General features: G+C 37.1%; 1 pseudogene; it reads right to left on the bottom strand.

Moving 5' to 3' along the window:
• Positions 1 to 545: 545 nt before the first annotated feature.
• On the bottom strand, positions 546 to 2,292 carry LOC114653919 (zinc finger BED domain-containing protein 5-like; annotated as a pseudogene).
• Positions 2,293 to 11,546: the final 9,254 nt, after the last annotated feature.

Below are 11,546 nucleotides of genomic sequence, written 5' to 3'. Positions count from 1 at the left end.
CTGCCGCCTTCAACAGCTTTGTGCCGCGGTGCTTCGCATACTTAAAAGCCAAACAGCCCTATTGATTTATTTGCTAGAGATTGTTTTCTCTATCTATGTGACATTCTGTGCTCCTGACACGCACTCCTTTGAAGAGGAAGATATGTTTGCATTCTTTTAATTGTGAGACAGAACTGTCATCTCTGTCTTGTCATGGAGCACAGTTTAAACTTTTGAAAAAGAGACAATTGTTTGTTTGCAGTGTTTGAATAACGTTCCTGTCTCTCTACAACCTCCTGTGTTTCTGCGCAAATCTGTGACCCAAGCATGACAATATAAAAATAACCATATAAACATATGGTTTCTACTTCGCAGATTTTCTTATTTCGCGGGTGGCTCTGGAACGCAACCCCCGCGATGGAGGAGGGATTACTGTATTGTGAAATATTTATTTCTAATTACAATTAAATGAAATTTTGTCTTGAAGCATGGTGGGTAACAGTCTTAATATAACAACAGTAAACTACATTGCTACATTTTGCAACAGTATACGTAAAAAGCAAACATCAGTGCGAAGGTTGAGATTGCTTCTTTCTCACCAGATCAGAAATTCTCGGGGCAGTCTTTGCAAGAGCACAACGAAGATCATCTTCCACAACAAGTCTACTTCTGTATTTAGACTTGATAACCAACAAGCTGGAAAACCCTGTTTCACAAAGATATGTTATTGGAAATGGAAGAAGAAGGCGCAACACAGTCTCAGACAGAACAGGATGACTGCAAACACTTGATTCAGAATTTTGTAACTGGCATTGTAGAGAAATCAGTTCTCGCTGCATCGCTGTTAATAAGTTCAATGAACTCCTCTTGTGCTGTCTCGGGAACACCTTCAACTTTGACTGTGAATGGGCTTCTGGCAAGTGCAAATGGGGTGTCAGGTAGATTTGGAAAGTACGATGAAATTTCGTCTGCAAGCATGTGCAAGTGTTCTTTCACATAAATTATCATTGTAATCCTTTTGTCTGGTTCAATGTCATGTTCCTCAAAGAAAGCAGATAAGGTAGGCAATATGTAAATTTTATTTTCATCCAATTTTTTTTTGCCAAAGCTGAAGTTTCACTTGGAATGATTTGATCTTTTCAGACAAATCGAGGCATGTTGCATTTGGTCCTTGCAGTGATAAATTTAACTCATTCAAGATGGCAAAGATGTCAACCAAGTAAGCTATTTTCTGCAGTTCACTTTTATTGCTGAAAAGTGCTTCGAACTGCTGTCTTGCTTTCTGATTAAAAAACGTTTTGAGTTCATCACGAAGCTCAAAAACACGTTTTAAAACTTTTCCTCTTGACAACCATCTCACTTTAGTGTGAAATAGGACAGCATTGTTCGGCGCATCCAACTCGTTGCACAGTTTCGAAAACAGTCGACTGTTTAAAGTGCTCGCTGACAGAACTTATGACGCTTTTCATTACTTCTTGTAACTCTTGTGGCAGCGTCTTCGTTGCTAATATTTGCCGATGAATCATACATTGAGTTCCGATGACGTTTCGTGACTCATTCAGTACCAAACGTTGAAATCCAGATCGACATCCTAGCTGGAGCACCATCTGTGCAAACACCACAAACCTTTTCCCAAGAGATCTTATGCTGTTTCAGAAATGAACCAACTGTGTCAAATACATCACGTGCAGTAGTTGTCGTTTCAAGAGGTTTGCAAAAAAGAAACTCATCTTTAAATTCGCCATCATTAATATACTTCACATAAACCAGTAACTGTGAACAGTTTGCAACGTCTGTAGATTCATCAAGCTGGATGCTAAATATTGGAAGTGGAGCAGATTTAATTTCCTGGATTACCTGGTCAAGAATATCAGCAGACATGTCATCTATTCTTCTGCGGACAGTGTCGTTAGATAAGGAAATTGCACTCAATTTCGTAACAAATTCGTCTCCGATCATAACTCGAACAATGTCTTTGGCCGCTGGCAACAGTAAATCCTCAGCAATGGTGTGAGGTTTCACAGTTCTGGCGATTCTGAGTGCCACCAAATATGAAGCTTCAATGGCTGCTACGTTTTGTTTGTGGTACTTTCCACCAGTGTCAAGTCTGGCTTTTTTGAGTCCATCAGCTTTGCTTTTAAAATAGTTGGTATCCTTGCCAGCAAAGCTCGGATGCTTGCTATGAAAATGGCGTTTTAGTTGGTTCGGCTTCATAGATTCGGCTGATAGAACTTCACAACAAATAACACATTGCGGTTTCTCAATTCCTGCTGTAATTATTGAGGTAAAACCATATTGTAAAAAATCCTCACTATGTTTTCAATTTCTTAACGTTCTTCTCTACACGATCCATTGTTACGAGAGACAGACACATACGCACACACAGGCACGCTAGAGAGAGGCACACAGAGAGAGACGGATAGAGGAGCGGTGTCTCGGTTCCTAAGACCGTCGGAAATATGTGTTTTCCGATGGTCTTAGGCGACCCCTGTGACAGGGTCGTTCGACCCCCAAAGAGGTCGCGACCCACAGGTTGAGAACCGCTGTACTAGAGGAACTCAAAATCAAAACTAAAATCCTCCATGAAAAGCCAAAGAGTGTAATCAACACAAGTACACGATTTGACAACAGAATAATACTAAAATTAATATCAAAATACCAAACGCTAGTTTTTTTTTCTTTTTAAATCATGGCCTATTATCTATTACTTCATTAGTTATTTTTCTCTTTCTACATTCTTTACCCAGGGTTATTTGCAAATGAGCATGTCTTACCTCGCATTTGCAAATACCCGGCAATGCACTGTGTTTTCCATATTCCAAAATGCAAAATTATAGTGCTGACATCATGCACAAGCACACTTGTGGCAATTATGCACAGTATGTTCATAAAATGGCTCAGCATTTGATGCACTATGAGAACATGTAATAATTCAGTATTATGTCTTCAATGGGATCTTTTCATTCCATTTTTTGAATTTTATGTATTTTTCTTATCATTTATAAATATTTTTGTTATAGCAGTGATGTCACCTCTACACCATTTTGCATTCTTTTGCCAAACCCAGTGTGTGACCATTGTACATAGCTGCAGTCATTTTGTTTACACTTATTATACCTGTTGATGGTAATGTGATGTGAAGGTCATATATGTGTCATTTTGCTCCACCTATAAAATATGGCCAGACCCAGCTTCTTGTATCTGCTGTTAGGTATGCCTTCTATAAAAAAAACTTTTATTTGCAATTTTAATTAGGGGAAAGAAGAAAAGAACCTTGTTTTAACATGTCCTTGTTTTTGAATAGTCCCTTACAACAAACCTGCTTTTCACTTTATAAAGAGACATGGTGAAAGTCAAACTAGGAGATCAAAAAATCTTAAGTGAAAGTGCCAGGACACAAACCAAAAACCAAGCTCAAAAATCATAGAGCAAGGGTGAGTAAATAGAATAAGAAGGAATTAAAGAAGCAAAGGTTACCATGCAAAAGGTAGTTTTCTGTCCACAAACTGGCTGATCGTTTAACTGTTATGTGAACAATATTGGGGTTGTGACTTCAGTAACACTAACAACAGCCAAAGCTACCTAACAAAAGTTAGGCAAAAACTTATTGACCAGATTATTGACCAAAAAACCTCAGAAGAGAGCTTTAAATAAATTAATATCCCAAAGGAAAATGTATAAAAATTAATACTATTCTCAGGTCACATCTACTAACAACATAGCTGAAGGAAGACCTTTAAAATGAATGCAATGTGCATATTTAAAAATCATATCAATTACTGATAAGATGGTAGTGCATCACTTAGAAGGTGGTAGATCAGTTATAAAATCCATGGAAATATGTTCCTATGGATGTTGTGGTGCTGGCAAAGGCTGGAGTAACCTGACAGGTAAACCAGAAGATGCTTTAGCATGGACTTTGCAAGCCTCAATGTAATTACACTTGTCCACATACATTTTTGTCCCAGTAGAGAATATGCCTCAATAAATTCATGGTTTGCATAATGCAGAAATGTCCTATCATGAGTGTTTGGTGTGAATTCTTTAAAATTTTTGCCTCAACTTTGGAGGCATATACATTTACCTGGCAAAGTTACATAATTCTGTAAAATTTCTATTTTTCTTAGCTTTTTGTCTGAAAGAATAGGGTCTTGTTCCTGGCACAATTAACCCATCTCATATATGCAAAGTAAAGCATCAGTCTTGCCATTCTTATCTCCAGGTCTCTATGTGATATAAAAATCAAAGCAACTTAAAAATAAAGCCCATCAGGGTGGCAGAGAATTTAGTTATTTTGCTGAGTTTAAATTCATTAAGTTCCTATGGTCTGTGTAAATTCTAAAGGGGAATTTGACACCTTCTAAGTAATGTTTCCATTTTTCTAAGGCAACTTTTATAGCCAACAATTTTCAGTTACCAAAATCATAATTTCTCTCTGTCTAGTTTAATTTCTGAATCAGGGAAAAGCTGTGCGAACATAGCCCTTAACACTAGGTGTATCAACTTACATGATAAATTGTAATTCTCTATCCAGATTACGAAGAATACAGGCTGTGGTGTAAATATGTTTAACATGATCTGATATTTTATGCTTCTTTTGTTCAGAATTTTTTTTTTCTGGTTAAAGAGGTTATGGGAGATATCACAGAAATGAATTTGTTAATGAAGCGATGGTAATAATTGATAAAACTATGAAATCTTGATATTTGTTAGATGCTCTTAGGTGGAGACCAGTTAATAATAGTAGCAATTTTTAAATTATTCACTGCTAACCCTTTTCTTGAAATTGCATACCCTAAGAATAAAACCTTCTTTTACGTGAAGAATTTGTGTAAATAAATCCTTGGAAAAAAATTAAATAGACCATATAAACCAATATACATAATCGTAATAAGTCTCAAAAATATAATTTACTCATTGATTGAAATACTGCTGGGGCACTGGATAGAGCATGACCCTGATTTTCATAATATTGTATATAAAAGCAGGGTACCGTACAACACCATTTTCAATTTTTCCCCTACTTTGATTTGTATAAGATTGTAAGCACTTTTTAAATCTAATTGGGAGAAAACAGAGTATCCCATTACTTGAGTAATTATTGATGATACTGAGGGTGGGGATAATTGATCCATAATTTTATTCAGTTCCCAATAATCTACATGTGGTCGTAGCCTTCCATTCTTTTTCTCAAAAAAATAAGCCAGTGACAAATGGGCTGTTATATGATTTTGTCAATCCATTATTAAGGTTCTCTTGAATATATAGTGGAATATGGAATTAAAAGTTCTTAAAAGTGGCTGCAGCTTCCTGTGGAGGATTAGGACTGGTTCACACTTTTTGGCTAAGACCGTTTATAACTCCTGATATTTGTTGTAATGTTATATATACATCAATCATTTTTTAAACTCCCCCTGCAAAGTCTGCATTAGTTCAGGTACAGCTGTCTCATCTCAGAATCACTCATTATGATTGCGTTTCTTATGAAGATTTCACAAGACAGATCCATATTAAGAGATGTAAATAAAACGCAGCATAGATCAAAACTGGAAGATCAAAATATCTTAAATGAAAATACTTAGATGTGAATCAAAAATCAAGATAAAAAAATCTAAGAGCATGGATCAAAATTAGTAAAAGCAAAAAGAATTAAAGAGGTAAAAGGTAGTTTACTGTCCACAAAGGCTAGAAGTGCTCTAATAGCTGAGCCTTTAACCCAGGGTCACGACCTCCATGACTCCACCCCTTAACGACCAACAAAGCTACCTAGCAATGGGTGGACAAAAACAGCAACACGTACGTACACATTCACACGTACACAAATACACACAAACACACGAACGTACGTACGTACACACACACGTACATGTACGTACACACACACTCGTATGTACGTACACACACACACACACACGTACGTATGTAAACATACACACACATACATACACATACACACGTACACACACGTACGTTCGTACGTACGTACACAAACACACACGTACGTACACACACACACGTACACACACACGTATGTACACACACATATACACACATACACACACACACACACACACGTACATACGTACGTACACACACACGTATGTACGTTCACACACACACGTACGTACGTACACATACACACGTACACACACACGTACGTACACACACATATACACACGTACACACACACACACGTACATACGTACGTACATACACACACACACATACGTACACATACACACACACACGTACACACATACATTACCTAAAATGGCATTGAAGACATTTCAAAATAAATATTCAGAATTAGAATAACACAATCAATCAAGATTCTGATGCAAGACTCAAAATCCTGGTCTAAGAAAACCCTAAAGGAAAATGTATAAAAAATAAATAAACTGTCAAATTACAACATTATGCTTCATTCAATCTCCTGATTTTTTTTTTTGAACAATCGCTTTTTCTTAAGTTTTCACATCAGCACCAGTAAACAAGTTGAGAGAAGAAAAAGGAAAACATAAATGCAAAATCACCACAATACAAATAGTGAGCAATTTACTATGACATACATATTGCTGCCAAAAGTAGTCTCCAGTTCTATTTGAACCCAATATGAATTAAGTTCAATTCTATGAGATAGTGGCTTAAAGCACTAAACGTGAAGCAAAATGGTCATCATAACGACAACAACATTTATTTATATAGCACATTTTCACACAAATAATGTAGCTCAAAGTGCTTTACATGATGAAGAAGGACGAAAAAGACAAAATAAATAAGAATTAAAATAAGGGAACACTAATTAACATAGAATAAAAGTAAGGTCCGATGGCCGGGGAAGACAGAAAAAACAAAACAAAAAAAAAAAAAAAAAATTAAATCTGCAGGGGTTCCAGGCCACGAGACTGCCCATCCCCCTCTAGGCATTCTACCTAACATAAACGACCTCAATCAGTCCTCATTGTATTCAGGGTTCTCATGGAAGAACTTAAAGATGACAGCCATGTGGACTTCTGGCCTTTAATTCATCAATTTAGGGACATCACGGTGGTTTTGATTACGTGCCACCACAAATATACGGAAAAAGAACAGAAGACAAAGTAGGGATTAATATGGATTTTGGAGCAACCATGAATAATAATGATAATTAATTGAATATACAGAGCATCAGGATTAAACTAAAATGAAGCTACAAGAAACCCATGTTAAAATGTGTTTTTAGCATTTTTTTAAAGTGCTCCTCTGTATTAGCCTGGAGAATTCCTATTGACAAGCTATTCCAGATTTTAGGTGCATAACAGCAGAAGGCTGCCTCACCACTTCTATTAAGTTTAGCTCTTGGAATTCTAAGCAGACATTCATTTGAAGATCTAAAGTTACGATTTGGAGTGTAAGGTGTAAGACATTCCGAAATATAAAATGGAGCAAGATTATTTAAGGCTTTGTAAACCATAAGCAGTATTTTAAAATTAATTCTAAATGGTACAAGTAACAAATGTAGTGACATCAAACTGGTGAAATGTGCTTGGATTTTCTTTTCCTAGTTAAGATTCTAGCAGCTGCATTCTGCACTAGTTGTAATCAATTTATGTCTTTTTTGTATAGTCCTGAGAGGAGTGTGTTACAGTAATCTAGTCAACTGAAAACAAAAGCGTGAACTAATTTCTTAGCATCTTGCAGTGTTATAAGTGGTCTAACTTTTGCTATATTTCTTAAGTGAAAAAATGCTGTCCTAGTAATCTGATTAATATGTGATTTAAAATTCAGGTCAGAGTCAATAGTTACCCCTAAATTCTTTACCTCTGTCTTGACTTTTAGTCCTAATGCATCAAGTTTTTTTCTAATAACCTCATTATATCCATTATTGCCAATCACTAAAATTTCTGTTTCCTCTTTATTTAGTTTGAGAAAATTACTACTCATCCATTCAGAGCACTGGAGAATTGGAGAGTGCTGGTAGGCAACATTATAGTATGAATGCAAGAATAATACTGTTAAAACCTGGCCAAAAGACAAAGAATGAGTTTATTAGGAGCTAAGGTAAGGATTGCAACAGTGTCAGATTTGGATCTAGTCATAGGAGGATACAGTTTAATGAATTCTAAGATATGACAGAGGGTTCAGACATGATGTGTAAAGCACAGCTGTGTACAGAGGAATCCTTTTTGCATGCAGGTTCTTTCTACAATCCCAGACGTTCTCATGTAGTTGCAATGGTGGGGCCACTGATGGCACACATTAATATGTTAATAAGTTACAACAAAATTATCAAAATAATCTGAGGGTCATTTTCCCCCAAACCAGCCATCAGTTTTCATCAAATGGGCAACACTTGCATCATCCAAACTACAACATAACTCTTTTGTTTAACAATTAGCACATGCACTTCAATAACCTGATTATTCGCATAAACGTTATTGCCATGTAAACCCTTATTCCAATTAGAGAAATCTTGTTATTGGCCTCTGAGAAACCTAAATATCCAAGGTAGAATAATACAATTATGTCGCTATGTAAACCCTTCATCTGGTTACTGGTAAAGATTTTGTAGTCTGCACATGTCTGTTACACTGTGTCAGTCTGCACATGTAATTGCTTCACACACGCTTTCAGCAGCCATGGGCAGATAGTTAACAAAATACATTTCCAGAGGCAAATGTTCAGGCATCTCAAAATTTCAGAAATCACTAAATTTGTGTTGATGAGCTGAACGTACAGTGCTAAACTCAGCGACACAATCTTAAGAGCAGTAGGGTAACATGTTAAAAGTAATGCGCGTTGAGTAGTTTGATTATTATCTAAAGTAACAAGTAACACAATACTTATCTTATTGAAGTACAGAAAAAATACCTGTATTATTATATTCCAATAGCACTGGTTGTAAGGCAAGAAGCACATGTACCGGGTCCTTTTCTGAGCTCAATTGCACAGCCAAGCAGAAAGGACTTTGCTGTGTGCATTACAGTAACAGAAACCTGTAAATAAAGCATCAATTTGACTTAACATACTGTATATATAAAACACAAAAAAATGGTCACATTCATCATGCTTATTTTCTAATTCATGATGGCTGATGATGTGTTTACCTCTTTTTTGCGCAGTTTAATGACATCACAGCATTTTTCCAAAGGATAATGTGGATTATTAAGAAATTGGGTTTCTGCCTTAATCAATTTATTCACCTTATCCTGATCTATAACAAAAGTAAAGGGACTCATAAAGCCTTTGTAGAAAATATCCAGAATTTCATTATATATAGTGTCTGATATACAGTAGAAACTAAAAGTACAAAGTGCAAGGATATTTGGGTGAATGTTGAATTTATTTTCGTTTTTTTTTAATTTCAATTATTTTTTTCTTTTCATTTTGTTTTTCTAGTTTTAGCTTTTTTGTGTTCACTATAAAGTCAATTGTTGTAGTTCAACTTGATTGTATGCAATGTTATTTTCATTTAAAAAAACGGATATTCCTTGATGTCAATGTCATTTGATGACATTGATCACTATGCAGTGGACCTGTATCATTTATCCTTTTAGGATTGTGCACCACTGCAGATTAAAATGTTTATTGTTCAATTCTCTTTCAACAGTATTTTCCCGACTCTTGTAACATAACAATGATGGTAGTTGCAAATAGCATAACTTCAGACAGATATGCCAGAGATTGGATACAGTATTAAAATACCACAATGCAGTAGAGTTTACTGCCACTGTAACTTGTGTTGATCGCAGCAGGGATAGCATCACTGAACAAAAGAACCTTCAACATTTTTAAAACACACATGACATAACAGACATAAATTAAGAAAAAAACTGTAGGTAGCAGAAGAATGCATGCATGCTGGTACCTTGCTTACAGTGTTTAATGTTGGTACCTCATAGCCACATAGTCCTGTGTTCAAATCCTGAGCCCAGGCACTACCTGAATGAAGTATGTATTTTCTTTCTTTGGGCCTTTTCCTTCATCTATCATTCCACATCCCAAAGATATACATGTTAATTAATTGGCAATTTCAAATTGGCTCAGGGTTAGTCAGTGTGGATGCATCCCATGCGATAAACTGGTGTTCCATCCAGAACTGGTTACTTCCTTACATCTGATAGAATAGTGATAAGCAATGGCTCCTTGCAAACCAAAGCAGATTATCTTATATATAAACGTCTACGCATGGAAGTGTGATGCAGCCTGGAAGAGCGAGGCTACAGCATGAAGCTCAAAGAGCCGGCAAGGCTGCCCCAAGTTAACGAGTCGGAAGAAGAAAGAAGTACAAGGCTATAGCATGAAGTAGAAAGAAGGCGAAAGTGAAACCGCCAAGGAAAAACAAACGAGAGAGAAACTCGCTTAGCCGCTGATAGACAAAGGGGGTGAGAACATCCGCAAAACGAAACCATCGACTCTACGTTTCAATTTTTTTTTCTGATGATTTCAATAGTTTCTAGGAGCCCGGACTTTTTACAGCACAGGCTTACACAGCTGGTACAGTATAACAGAAGGATGGATAAATAAATACTACATTACAGCAATCCCTTCTCGATCGCGGGGGTTACGTTCCAGAACCCCCCGCGAAAGGTGAAAATGTGCGAAGTAGAAACCATATGTTTATATGGTGAAAAAGAATGAGTCCAGGCGCATAAAGGTTTGGGGTTTCGGCCCCGTATACTGTAAAGAAATCTAAGTTTTGTACAAGTAAACGTTCAAAACTGGCATTCAATATACAGCGCCATAATGGCAGAGAGAGGGACATTTATATGGGGGGACCGGAAGTAGGTGAACGGACTGCTGGGAAGGAACCGTGATGGATGCTGGGATTGCTGATGTCATCGGGGAGAGACAGAGGGAAGGCGGAAGTGAGGTATTGTATTCATGTTTTCAGGAGGATTCATGGCTGCGGTGCGTACCCCGCCATTCCCGTCTGACATATGCTTTCATGTCACGTTTTGAGTCGTTCCGCGGCTCCCTAATCGCGCGTGCGTGACAATGGTTATTTTTATATTGTCACGCTTGGGTCACAGATTTGCACAGAAACACAGGAGGTTGTAGAGAGACAGGAACTTTATTCAAACACTGCAAACAAACATTTGTCTCTTTTTCAAAAGTTTAAATTGTGCTCCATGACAAGACAGAGATGACAGTTCCATCTCACAATTAAAAGAATGCAAACATATTTTCCTCTTCAAAGGAGTGCGCGTCAGGAGCAGAGAATGTCAGAGAGAGAGAGAGAAAAAAAAGCAAACAAAAATCAATAGGGCTGTTTGGTTTTTAAGTATGCGAAGCACCGCCGGACGAAACAGCTGCAAGGATGTACAATGTAAAGGTAATCTTTCAGCATTTTTTGAGGAGCGGCCGTATCCTCTAGGGGTGCGAACAGCCCCCGTGCTCACAATATATTTGAGGAGTTTTATTCAATACATAATACGTGCTCTGGTTGGGTAGCTTCTCAGCCATCTGCCAATAGCGTCCCTTGTATGAAATCAACTGGGCAAACCAACTGAGGAAGCATGTACCAGAAAATAAAAGACCCATTGTCCGCAGAAATCCGCGAACCAGCAAAAAATCAGCGATATATA

This window comes from Erpetoichthys calabaricus, chromosome 6 (assembly GCF_900747795.2).
Source record: "Erpetoichthys calabaricus chromosome 6, fErpCal1.3, whole genome shotgun sequence".
Classification (NCBI taxonomy): Eukaryota; Metazoa; Chordata; class Cladistia; order Polypteriformes; family Polypteridae; genus Erpetoichthys; species Erpetoichthys calabaricus.
The sequence above is the reverse complement of the archived record's forward strand: the minus strand, read 5'-3'. Positions and strand labels throughout refer to the sequence as shown.